Genomic DNA, 12,355 nt, shown 5'->3' with positions numbered 1-12,355 from the left:
TTCAAAAAATAAGTAGTCGATACCACATATCACACAGCCCCCGAGCCTTGAATCCAAATCTCTCGAATTTTGGAAAAAAGGATCCCAAAGGTCGTGGCAACAATGTTCCCTGTTGAGAAAATATAATCCAAGATGATGTAATTGGCAGAATTTGAACTCAAAACTCAAAAAACCTCTTTTTTCGGGACAATTAACCCTGAAAAAATGGTTAATCAAGTAACTGCCCAAAAAATCCACCAAAAAACCGCTCGGGTTCCAAGTATTCTCCTTGTGCGATGCTTCACCTTTCGCACAGTAAACCATTGCCTGACCGCTGGTTATTTAACCTCGCAGTCAGTTAGGGTTTTTCCGTGCCTTCAGATCTTGCATCGCCACTAGAGAAAAAACAAAACCCCAATTAGATCTCACTGTGCCGTCACCCCTCCACCGCCCTGTGTAGTCGAAATCCTTCGAGCCTGCTACCGTAGCCCTCGAGCGTTGTGCGAACAACCCGTGGCTTAACAGATTCGAAATGGCGCCGAAGAAAACCAACCAGAAGGACTTGAAAGAAGCGCAAGCGGCAACCAGCAAGTGGACAATTAGTAAGTGTTCTCGCCACAATCTCGCAAATTTGGTGTTGGGGGGCCTTCTTCAAGAAAGGGATCTCATCAATTGGCGCCTTCCCTTTCGCGACCCCTTCCCCATGGAAAATGTCGACGAGATTGTCTCTTTTTGTTCTTTTTCTGAACAGGGATTGGCCCTCCCCACTTGTTCGTTCTTCCATGGCCTTCTTTATTTCTACGGGATTGAGCTGCAACACCACAACCCTAACTCAATTTGCCACATCTCCATTTTCATCCACTTCTGTGAAGCCTTCCTCGGAATTGAGCCCCATTGGGCTCTTTTCCGCTATCTTTTCCGTATGAAGCCTCAGCCCACCTCAAAAGATCCATCTGCGATAGGGGGCGCTGGCATCCAGCTTAGGCAACATGCTAGTGAGAAATACATATCTTACAAATTCCCGTCCAATGTCCCCGGGTGGAAGCAGCAATGGTTCTACATTGCAAACCACGCCCCCCAACTCCCTGCGCGTTCAGGCAGACCTCCTGTTCAGCGCCCCGAATGGACCCTGGAGCCTGCTGAGGCAGAGATGGACCAGGTGAAGGAGCTGCTTGAGTTGATCACCGCACACAAGGAGGCGGGGGTAACCGGGGCATCTGTAATGATGTCATTCTTCAAACACTGAATCCAACCCATCCAACAGCGCCACACATTAGGATTCGAGTACATGGGTACTGAAGACCCATCTCGTATGTGCGCAGAGGAGCTCGGAGACGACGCAGCGCTTGTTCGCGTCAAGCGAATTCTACTGGACGTGGAAACCGTCCCATACGTTCCAGCAGGATTTTCAGCCCAGAACCGGCGACCATCAGTAAGTATTCAACCGCTCGACTTCTTCTTTGATGTTGTGAAGTATAACTGACTGATAAACTTGTCATAGGATCAAACGGCGTTATACCGGAATTACCCGCCGCAACCCGATCTGCCCCGACCCTATCACTTGTTGCCCAGCGCCGCGGCTGTAGCAGAAAAAGTGAAGACCGCTGGCAACGAGTCGACCGAGAGCAGCAGGCCAAACGAGAGAAGGGCACAAGCAAACAACTCCTCCGGATCATCCGTGGAGTGGTCCGACGACGCGCCTCTGATCCCTCGGCGGCATCGGGAGATGCAGAAACGTAAAGCCGGCGCCGCTGACCTTGCCAGGTAAGTGCCTATCAAGCTATGAAGTTATCGAGTTGTTCTGCTGAATACTGATAATACTGTTTTGTAGTCCTTCGTCTTCTTTGCCCAACCCCCAGCGACGGAAAGTAGTCGAAATACCCTCAACCGGGGATGATGCACCAGCAGTCGTGTCTGCGGGAGCTGCTGGGGTGGACCCGTCATCCTCTCCTGCAAACAACGTAACCATCACCGTGGCGGGTGCCGCGCCGGAGCAGCTCGCGCCCTCGGACAGGACAGCCCTGCTACCGGCAATTAGTGCCGTGGCCATCACCACGGCGAGCGCCACGCCGGGGCCACTGGCGCCCACGGCTGGTACGCCTACACCTCCGGCTGTAAGCGCCATGGTGAAAAGGCCGTTGAAACTAATGTTGAGGAAACCAACGATAATCCGATCCCAAGTGTAAGTAATGCTCTGGATCTTGCCCTTAGCCATGTATGGTAATCACGGTATTGATGCTTTACTATTGTCTTGAACAGATCAGCAGCAGCAGTGATGCTGGACGAGCCAGAACTCGAGTTGGCTCCTCCAGCTCCCGAGCCCTTGCCCGAGCAAGCTGACGCACCGGAACCAGCAGAAGGGGCAGATGTGGCCTTGGCTGACTCACCGCCGCCCGAGCTCCATAATGTGGAATGCGAAGCTGGTGGCGATGGGCAAGTCGAGGCTGCCGTTGCCGCGCCCGCCGAGGTTACAGGTAGATGATCCAGCTGCCTTCTGCCGTAATCATCGCTGTGTTAAACACCTATCCTTTACAGAGACCACGCAGCCACCAGTCGTGGAGGGTGCATGTACTTCTGGCGAAGCAACCGTGTTACCAACCTCTGGAGGAGAGATCAACGACGCACTCCAAGTGATGCACCTCCCAGGGGACGACCTAAGCCGCGTGCGACAAATGATCAAGGCGATTGATAAGTTTGCCCTGGTAAATCTCGGCTAAATCACTGATAGCTGCATGCTCGGGTTGTTTGTCTCTGACGTCCGTAAATGTGCAGGATATGAGCCAGAAAGCCGATGAGTAGGCTATGAAGCTGGAAGAGTGCGCCAAGTGAATTGACGAACTAATGCAGGAGCGGGCCGGCTTTGAGCGGACCCTCACTGAGCTCCAAGGCCGGCTCACGGAGCAGCGAAAGACCCATCAAGGTACGTCGAATTCCATTCTCGAAATCGTACCCGTAGTCGATAACTCCTTGGTCTGAAACCTGCTTATCACCGCAGAACTGAAAAAACTCTTAAATTATAAAGAGGGGTTGCTTACTGATTTGAAGAACATGCTGAATCGCCGCGCAGATGAAGTCGAGAGTCTGCAGAAGGTTATGGCCGACACGGAGAAATAGTTCATCGACTGCCTCCAGCAGATCAAGACTCTGGGCGAGGAGAAGGAGCAGCGCCAGAAGGAACTCAACGACTTAAAGGCAGCAGCCCAGGAACTCGTAGAGATGGTGGACCCTCGGGAAGACGGCGCTGAAGATGAGCCACCACTGCTGCATCGACTTCACGGGGCACCGCAAAAGATCCTCAACTTCATCACCGAGGCCGCCACAACATACTGGGTCATGCTTTAGGCCTTGTGAAGTCCTTCTGGCCAAAGGCTCAGCTAGAAGTACTCGCAGGGGGCACAGCTGCTGATTGTACTGATGAAAACTTCCGCGAGTACTTGCTAGAGGTCTGGCCAGTAGTTGAAAAAATTGTAGAAAACATGGTCCAGGATTGAACCGTTAGTATTTATGACATTTGTAATATAAGAAACCACCTTAGTCCTCCTGTGGCCTTATATGAAGTCAGAGAGCCTCATCTGCTCTGTAGCAGGGACATGCTACCTCTGAGTGCAGCGACTTAGAGAGTAGTCGAAATAACTCTTCACTTGAGCTCATCGGGTAAGCTAGATAAAATCCGACCGGGGGGATCCAACGTGCCCGGAACGCGCGGTTTGTGGCGCGACGACTAGGATGCCCGTAGCAAACAGTCGAAAACTACCCTGAGTGCAACGACTTCAGGAGTAGTCGATATAGCCCATTATGTGGACATGTCAGACAAGTTAGATAGAACCCGAGCCAGATGGGCCTAACTAGTTTGAAAAAACACGATTGTCATCGCAACGACCCATATGCCTGTAGCAAGTAGTCGATTTGTATAAAACTTGAGCGTGGCCAAAGCCTCCGCATTGGATTCAAGAATTTACATTTCGAGTCATGAGGCACAAAGCCGCCATATTGACCCAGAAAAGAAACATTTGCCCTTGGCGCGTACAGGAATTGAAAGCAAGTCTGCTTAGGGGTAGAACCGTCGCAGGTGTTGGATATTCCATGAATTGGGTACATCCTGACCATCGGGGTGTTGTAGTCGATAAGATCCTGGTCTTGTAACACTCTTGACGATGAACGGTCCCTCCCATCTTGAGTTAAGCTTGTGCAAACCCGACTCATCCTGAACGCGACGAAGGACGAGGTCGCCTATGCTAAACGACCGTTCCTTAATATTGCGATCATGATATCGCCGGATCCACTGTAGGTACCGGGCTGACTGAACGAGAGCAGAGCAGGGAGCCTCTTCGATAGAATCCAGCTCCAGCTGTCGTGCTTCGTCCGCCTCGCCTTCTTTATACATCTCGACCCTTGGGGATTTCCACATGATGTCCGCTGGGAGAATCGCCTCGGAGCCGTAAATCAGAAAGAACGGAGTCTGCCCTGTGGCTTTGGACGGCTGAGTCCTGAGCCCCCAGATAACATGTGGCAACTCGTGTATCCACTTCCCGCCCTTTTTGGTATTGGCGTCGTAGAGTCTCTTCTTGAGGCCGTCAATGATCAAGCCGTTGGCCCGCTCGACTTGCCCATTTGCCCTTGGGTGTGCCACCGAAACGTACTTAACCTCGATGGATGAATTTTCACAGAATTCCCAGAATTGATCCGTAAAATTTGAACACAGGTCTGTGATGATAGTGTTGGGGAAACCGAAATGATGCAAGATATCAGAGATGAAGTCAACCACCTTGTCTGGAGTGAGTTTGGCGATCGGTTTGAACTCGATCCACTTGGTGAACTTGTCGATAGCCACCAAAACATGAGTAAAGCCTCCTGGCGCCGTTGTGAAGGGCCCAATCATGTCGAGGCTCCAGCAAGCGAATGGCCAGGAAGGCGGTATAGTGATGAGGGTGTGGGCCGGGACATGAGTTTGCTTGCCAAAGAACTGGTAGTTCCGACATCTTCGTACCAGATCCTCGGCATCGGACACGGCGGTGTGCCACCAGAAACCGGCTCTGTAAGCTTTGCCGACCAGTGACTTGGACGCTGCATGGTTACCACACACGCCCTCGTGTATTTCCCGCAATATGTCCAGACCTTCTTCTGTTGTGACGCACTTCATGAGTACTCCAGATCGTGCGCTGCGCCGATAAAGTTTGTCTTCGACTAGGATGAACCCCTTGCTCCGTCGCATGATGCGGGCGGCAACAGCGCTTGACTTGCTGAACGACCAAAAGTGAATCACCATATACAAGTAGTCGCTTGATCCCTAGAGATGTCGCCAAACAAAGCCCGTGAAGCAAGGCTTCATACTTGGCTTCATTGTTGGATACCTCCCAGAGGATTTGGAGGACGTACTTGAGTTGTTCGCCTCTTGGGGAAATCAATAGAACTCCAGCACCGCCGCCATCGAGCTTGAGAGAACCATCGAAGTACATGATCCAATGCTCTGGCTTGTCGACTGGATTTGGAACTTGATTTTCCCTCCACTCTGCCATGAAGTTGACTAGAGCTTGGGACTTGATTGCAGTGCGTGGCTTGAAGTCGATCAACAAAGCCCCCAGTTCTACTGCCCATTTTGAAATACGACCCGTGGCGTCCCGGTTGTGTAGGATATCCGCCAGCGGGAAGTCTGTGATCACGGTGATCTGGTACTCTTCAAAGTAGTGGCGTAATTTGCTTGAAGTAATCAGTATGCCGTAGAGAAGCTTTTGGACCGCCGGGTACCGCATCTTAGACTCCGAGAGTACCTCACTGACAAAGTACACGGGCCTCTGCACGCCAAAAGCATGGCCCTCCTCGGAGCGTTCGACGACAATGGCACTGCTGATAACGTGAGTTGTCGCCGCAATATAAAGTAAGAGGGTCTCACCCGGCAATGGAGCTGTGAGGATCGGGGGCGACTGTAGGTGTTGCTTGAGATCCTGCAGGGCCCGCTCGGCTTCCTCTGTCCAGTGAAACTTGTCCTGGCGCTTTAAGAGTCTGAAAAAGGGTAGTCCTCTCTCCCCGAGCCGGGAGATGAATCTGTTAAGGGCTGCCATGCACCCTGTAAGTTTCTACACATCCTTGATTGTGGCAGGTGCCCCCATATTAGTGATGGCGGTGATCTTTTCAGGGTTGGCCTCGATGCCCCGGTTACTGACTATGAACCCAAGCAATTTACCCGATGGGACACCGAAAACACACTTGGTCGGATTGAGCTTCCATCGGTATTTCCTTAGGCTGGCGAAAGTTTCCTCCAGATCCGCGATCAGGCCCTCGGGACTTCTGGTCTTCACGACCATGTCGTCCACGTAGGCCTCCACATTCCGGTGTAACTGATCGGCGAAACACATCTGAATTGCACGCTGATAGGTACCGCCTGCGTTCTTCAACCCGAAGGACATGGTTTTATATGCATAAGTTCCAAATGGGGTGATAAACGCGGTCTTGATTTGATCTTCTTCCTTGAGTGCGATCTGATGGTACCCTGAGTAACAATCAAGGAAACATAACAGTACGCAACCTGCGGTTGAGTCGACTACCTGATCGATGCGAGAGAGCCCAAAGTGATCCTTCGGGCAATGCTTGTTGAGATCGGTATAATCGACACACATTCTCCATTCTTTATTCTTTTTCAATACAAGAACAGGGTTAGCTACCCACTCTGGATGGATTACTTCTTTAATGAATCCGGCTGCGAGGAGTTTAGCTATTTCCTGTTTGATAGCCTCCCGTTTATCAAGGGCAAAATGACGAAGTCGTTGCTTCTTTGGCACAGCTTGTGGATACACATTAAGACTATGCTCGATCAGCTCCTTGGGCACCCCTGGCATATCCGATGGTTTCCAAGCGAATATGTCTCGGTTAGCCCGCAGAAAGCTGACGAGCGTGAGTTCCTATTTGTCACCCAAGCCTGCGCCGATGATGGCTGTCTTGGATGAGTCGCCTTCTTGGAGCTGGATCGACTTGAGGGCCACATCGCCTGTCGACTTGACACCTGATTGGCTTGCCTTCTTCGTCGGGATGTCCAGCTCGGCTTGAGAAAGTTGCTGTGCGGCCGCGAGTACTTCTCCGGAAGCATCTGGCACGCGGGAAGTCGATGCATACTGGATGGCCTCCTGGTTGTAATCATAGGACTTCTTCAAGTCGCCTCGGAGCGTGAGCACGCCGCTGTGTCCTAGCATCTTGAGAAGTAAGTAGACGTAATGCGGCACCACCATGAACTTAGCGATCACCGGCCTTCCCAGTATAGCATGGTAGGAAGATTCGAAGTTGGCCACCTCGAACTTAATGAACTCGGTTCGGTAATTCTCCCTCGTCCCGAAAGTGACTGGGAGAACGACCGTTCCAAGCGGGTGTGCGGCATTGCCAGGAACAATACCGTAAAAAGGAGACTTGCTCGGAGTAAGCTTGTTGGTCAGGTCCAGACCCATCTTCTTTAACGTACTGGCGAAGATAAGATTAAGTCCGCTCTCGCCATCGATGAGAACCCGAGTGAGCTTAACTTCTGCGACCACGGGATCCAGCACTAGTGGAAACTTAACAGGCTCGGAAAAGCTGGTCCACTGGTCAGCACGGGAAAAAGATATGGGGACCTCCGACCATCGGAGTGGTTGTGGTACCGCCGGCTCAATGGATAGAATTTTCCGTAGCAGCAACTTCTGTTCCCGCTTGGAGCAAAAATCTTCATCACCACCAAAGATGACATTGACGGTCTTGGAGGCATCCTGGAACTTGGGCGTCTCAGATTTATCTTCTTGATCCTCGTCTTCGGGCTCTTTGCCCGTTGACTTGTTCTTCTTGCCGTTTCCAGGGGAGCCAAAGGTGCGCTTGAGCTGAAAGCAGTCGATCGCTGCGTGTTTGGAGTTGACGCACTACGGGCACTTCTTCTGCAGAAGTTTTTCAAACTGCTCCTGCGTGGTCGACTTCTTGCCCCGCGAAGGACGTTCCACAGCCGCGACGAGATCGTCTGGCTTGCGTTTTCGGGAAGAACCCGAAAAGTCCTGCTGGCCTTTGTCAGCCCGGTTGTCGTTGTTGCGCTTCTGGTTAAGGTCGGTGCGTCTTGGAAACCTCTCGCGCATCTTTTCTTCTTATTTGGACCAGTCGTGCATCATGTCACAAAGACCTGCAACCGTCTTCGACCTGTTACGCCCAAAATCACGATATATACCTGGGTCTGTTAGGCTGTTGTAGAAGCAGTCGATGATGTCCTCCTCCGAGATGTTGGCGATGGTGGCCCGCACATCAAAGAAACGGTGGGTGTAGGATCGGAGCAGTTCATTACGCTCCTGCTTGCACTGGGCGAGGTCGTGCCGGGTTCCTGCACGGGTTATCGCCCCCTGGAAGTTATCGATGAAAACCTTTTTGAGGCCCTCCTAGGAGTCGATGGAGTCGTTGGGGAGGCTTTCCAGCCAGGTCAACGGCGCAGGCTCCAAAGCCATCGGGAAGTAGACGACTTTGGTAGTGTTGGAACCACCAGCCACCTCAATGGCAGTAGAGTAACAGCGGAGCCATTGTTGGGGGGCCTGCTTACCGTCATACTTGGTGATGCCGATCGGCTTGAAACCCTCCGGGTACTTGTAGCTGTTGAATCTCGCAGTGAATGCAGGAAAACAATCGCTGCAGTCAGCATCGTCCCGCTCGGCTACCTCGCGTTCCCGTCGCCTCGAGTCGAGGACTGACCGGGCATCACGCCCCTCATTGATCTTCTGGCGAAGGTCTGGTTGTTGATGTGGGGGGTTGGGCTGCCTCAGGTTGTTCGCCGGAGGTGGCTGCCGCCTCCCTCCGGTGACCTGACTCCCGCCCGCACCATCATTGTTATTGCTGCGTTGGGGTCGCAGGCGATTACCTGTTGTTCGACTTGGGGCCCGGCTCTGGCTGTCTCCGACACGCTCGTCCCCGACGAGTGATGTCGGGGCCTGCTGGTCTAGCTGGACCCATGCCCATTGGGCGTAGCAGAGTGCTTGTCGAATGTTGGGATCATTGCTTCGCTCGAGTAACGCTGTTACCCGAGCGATGTTGGCCACAGGAGTCCTGAAACCCCGTTCATCTGCAGCAGCGAATTCAGCGTCGAGTTCGTGCTGTGCAGAACGTATGCGCTCGTTGGCCCGCCTTCTACAAACCGCACGAGCTCTGTTCCTAGCACGCCGTGCATCGCGTTCGGCGTCGTTCTCGTCGACAGCATCGGCAGTGCCTTCGTCTTCTGATATCCCGTCAAGCGCGCCGATGGGGATGAGGGCATCATCGTCCCCCTCCTCCACCATCAGCACCTAGCGGGTTGCGAGTTCTTCAGAGGGGGCTTCGACTAGTTCAGTCGAGCCCTCGGTGATGGTAGCCAACGCCCTGCCCTCCTGAAAAGGCAGAGGTTCAAGGTGGGCTACCAAGCGGTCTTCATGCCCGAGTAAATCGGACAAATCCATCCCCTTCCAATGAACGATTCGTCCTTCGGAGGTGGTGGTGATCATCAGCCCGCAAGTGGCCAGGTGATCCTTAGCCCCCCAACATGCGGTGGTGTCGGAACCCCCAGCCTGGAGCAGAGAGTTCAAGTCCTTCTCCAACGCGGGGAAAGGAATAGTAGTGACAGACTCTGCCTCGGTTTACCTGGCAGAATCAAAAAATGGCAACTCGTCGAGATTATCGACGAAATTGTCGAGCCTTTCGGCGAGTGTTTTTAGCTTGATGGTGTCGTCGATGATGTGCCGACGGAATCCGCCTGCGCCATTGGCAACGCAGACCCACGAGCCAAAAACAAAAGTTGTGCCCTCAGGGAGCACGGGACTGGGGAACTTGAAAAAAGCCATCGAGTTCTCCAGGGGATCTCTGACGCGCTCCCCTACCTGGCGCGCCAGCTGTCGGGTTTTATCCGGCTGCCCACCGTGGGGTATACCCAAGGTGGTAGGTTTTGGGTTGGGATGCGCCGAGATCAGAAACTCGAAGGTGCAGACAACACAAGATTTAGACAGGTTCAGGCCGCAATATGCGTAATGCCCTACGTCCTGTATGATGGTTTGTATTGCCTTGATGTTGATCTGGTGATCTTGGTTTTGAGGGAGTCCCTGCCCGCCCTTATATATCCGGGGGGACAGGGTTACATGAATCCTAGCCTGATACTAGCTTAGGAATCGTACTCAAGTACAACTCGTCTGTATCGACTAGTTCTACTCCGCATGCGGGTAGAATATAACATAAATAAGGTACAGGACACGTCCTATCCTCTAGCCCAATATGGACTCCTTGATGTATACAGCCCCGTGGCCCCGGGTCTGACAAGAGGCGCAGGGAAGGCGGGGCCAGAGGCTGACAGGTGGGGCCAAGGCAAGGGGAAAAAAGGAAAAATGGTGGTTCAACTTCCAAATTCAAAAACTAGTACTTCCTGGGCTCCAAAAATTTCCAAACATTTACTGTAGCAAGATCGAACCACTAAGAACACAATACAAAAACAAGAACTCAAAAAGCTATTAAGGATTGCTCACAGAAATTCAAACAATACCGCAGTTTTATAGCTTCCAAGAATTTTATAGCTCGGGATAAACATCAAAAAATTGAGAAAAAATATTTAAAATTAACCATTTGAAATATAGTATTTGAATAAAATTTTTGGGAGTACAGCTACTTAGTAAAATTTAAACTTGCTTCACAACATTCACTTAAACAAAGTAAAAAATTTAAATAACTCAAGCCAAACACATGCACATGATGCTTCAATATGCTTGGATGATGCTCATGATGATGTTGTTTTAATTGTTAAACATGTTTATCAACTTTGGGTCGTGACATCCAGTAGTTAACATTCCTTTTTTCTCCCACTGATTGCAGATGGAAATTGTCGACCTGTCCTGAGGCTACATAGCAGGGAACACCATAAATGGAATAATTGTTTCCTTTTAAACATGCACGCACGAATCATACAGATATGGGCACGAATCATGCATATATGGAATAGGAGATCGGAGTAGGGAATTATGGACGTGTGTTTCCTTTCCCTGCATGTACACCAGCAAATAAATAGTTCAGGTCGTCGCCTAAATCCATTGCAAAACCTCTCGAACTCGAGTTGCAGGCCATCCCCTCCCCCCTTAGACGACAAGCAGATCGCAAGTCACAACCCCTACAGAAAATGACGATGGCGTCTTCTCCTTCTTTTCAATCCCTAGAATCTGCCATGGCACAGCCTCATGGAACTGAGGTTGATGTCGTAGCGGTGGTGGCTTTTGTTTGTCCAGCAGACTACAGCTTGCTGCATCCGTAGGGAACTAGAGAACTGTGCTTGAAAGACACCAGGTCAGTTCTTTCCTTTGTCTATACTATAAAACTATATTTTTTTATTTTTACTCTATAAAATAAGTGTAATATATTAATTTTCATCAATCTCAGTGCCTTAGCATTCATACGTTTTGTTACCCATGTTGACGACGAGAGCTACAAACTTTTCGTCGAGGCCGATATCCACAACTATACTATCATGGCCAATAGATTTCTTGTTGACCAGAGTGCGGGTGAGTATAATTTCTTAGATGTCTATTCTTAGAACAATAATTTGTAGTATTTAATTTTTTCATCCTATACCCACATAAGATGTTTGGCGGCATCTAAGCACAGTTCAATCTTTTAAGCAATGCAAGAGGATACCTATGGAAATCATCATTAGAAGGTAATTTAGTAGTATTTATCATTAACTAATTAATTATAACTATTATTATTATTGACTCTCTCTCTGTGTGTATATATATGAATTACATATGCTACGTCATCAACAGTGTAAGTTTTATACTTAGAGTTGGCATACAGACGCATCCTGTTTTGCGTGATGGCATCAAATTTGCGGTTGTTGCTCGAGCTGAAGAGCTAAAGAAGTTTCATGAAGTACCACACTTGGGTGCCAAAGGCCATAAATCTTCATTGAAGTACGTGTACGAGTACATGAGATGTTGTGAGAGTCTTCAAGGAATCAAAACTGAAGAAACTTCCTACGAGAACGTGGATTAGTTTAAATTTAGAATGGAATGGATTGCTACGTTATTAATAAATAATTTAGTCATTTTTAATAGAATTTAACTGTTTAATAGTCTTTGCGATGTAATCCAACTTTAGTTTGTTATATCTTATCTTATAATATATAATTATATAATTAGATCATATGTTTGATTCATACAGTACTTAGATCATCATATCAATTTTGAGTGTGATGCGCTGATTCCCTCAAAAAGAATTGAGTCTAATGTTTTCTAAATAAGCATTGTTCTTTAAACACGTGCCTGTTGGACGGGCACCTCCACTAGTTGTATAAATCATTAACCCAATTCAGCCCACTGATTTTTGAAAACCTTTGGTGCATATAAATATATCTATAAAATAAGAAAAATAATTTGGGTAGGTA

The sequence above is a fragment of the Panicum hallii genome, chromosome 1, assembly GCF_002211085.1.
Source record: "Panicum hallii strain FIL2 chromosome 1, PHallii_v3.1, whole genome shotgun sequence".
Lineage (NCBI taxonomy): Eukaryota > Viridiplantae > Streptophyta > Magnoliopsida > Poales > Poaceae > Panicum > Panicum hallii.
This window is presented reverse-complemented; position numbering follows the sequence as displayed.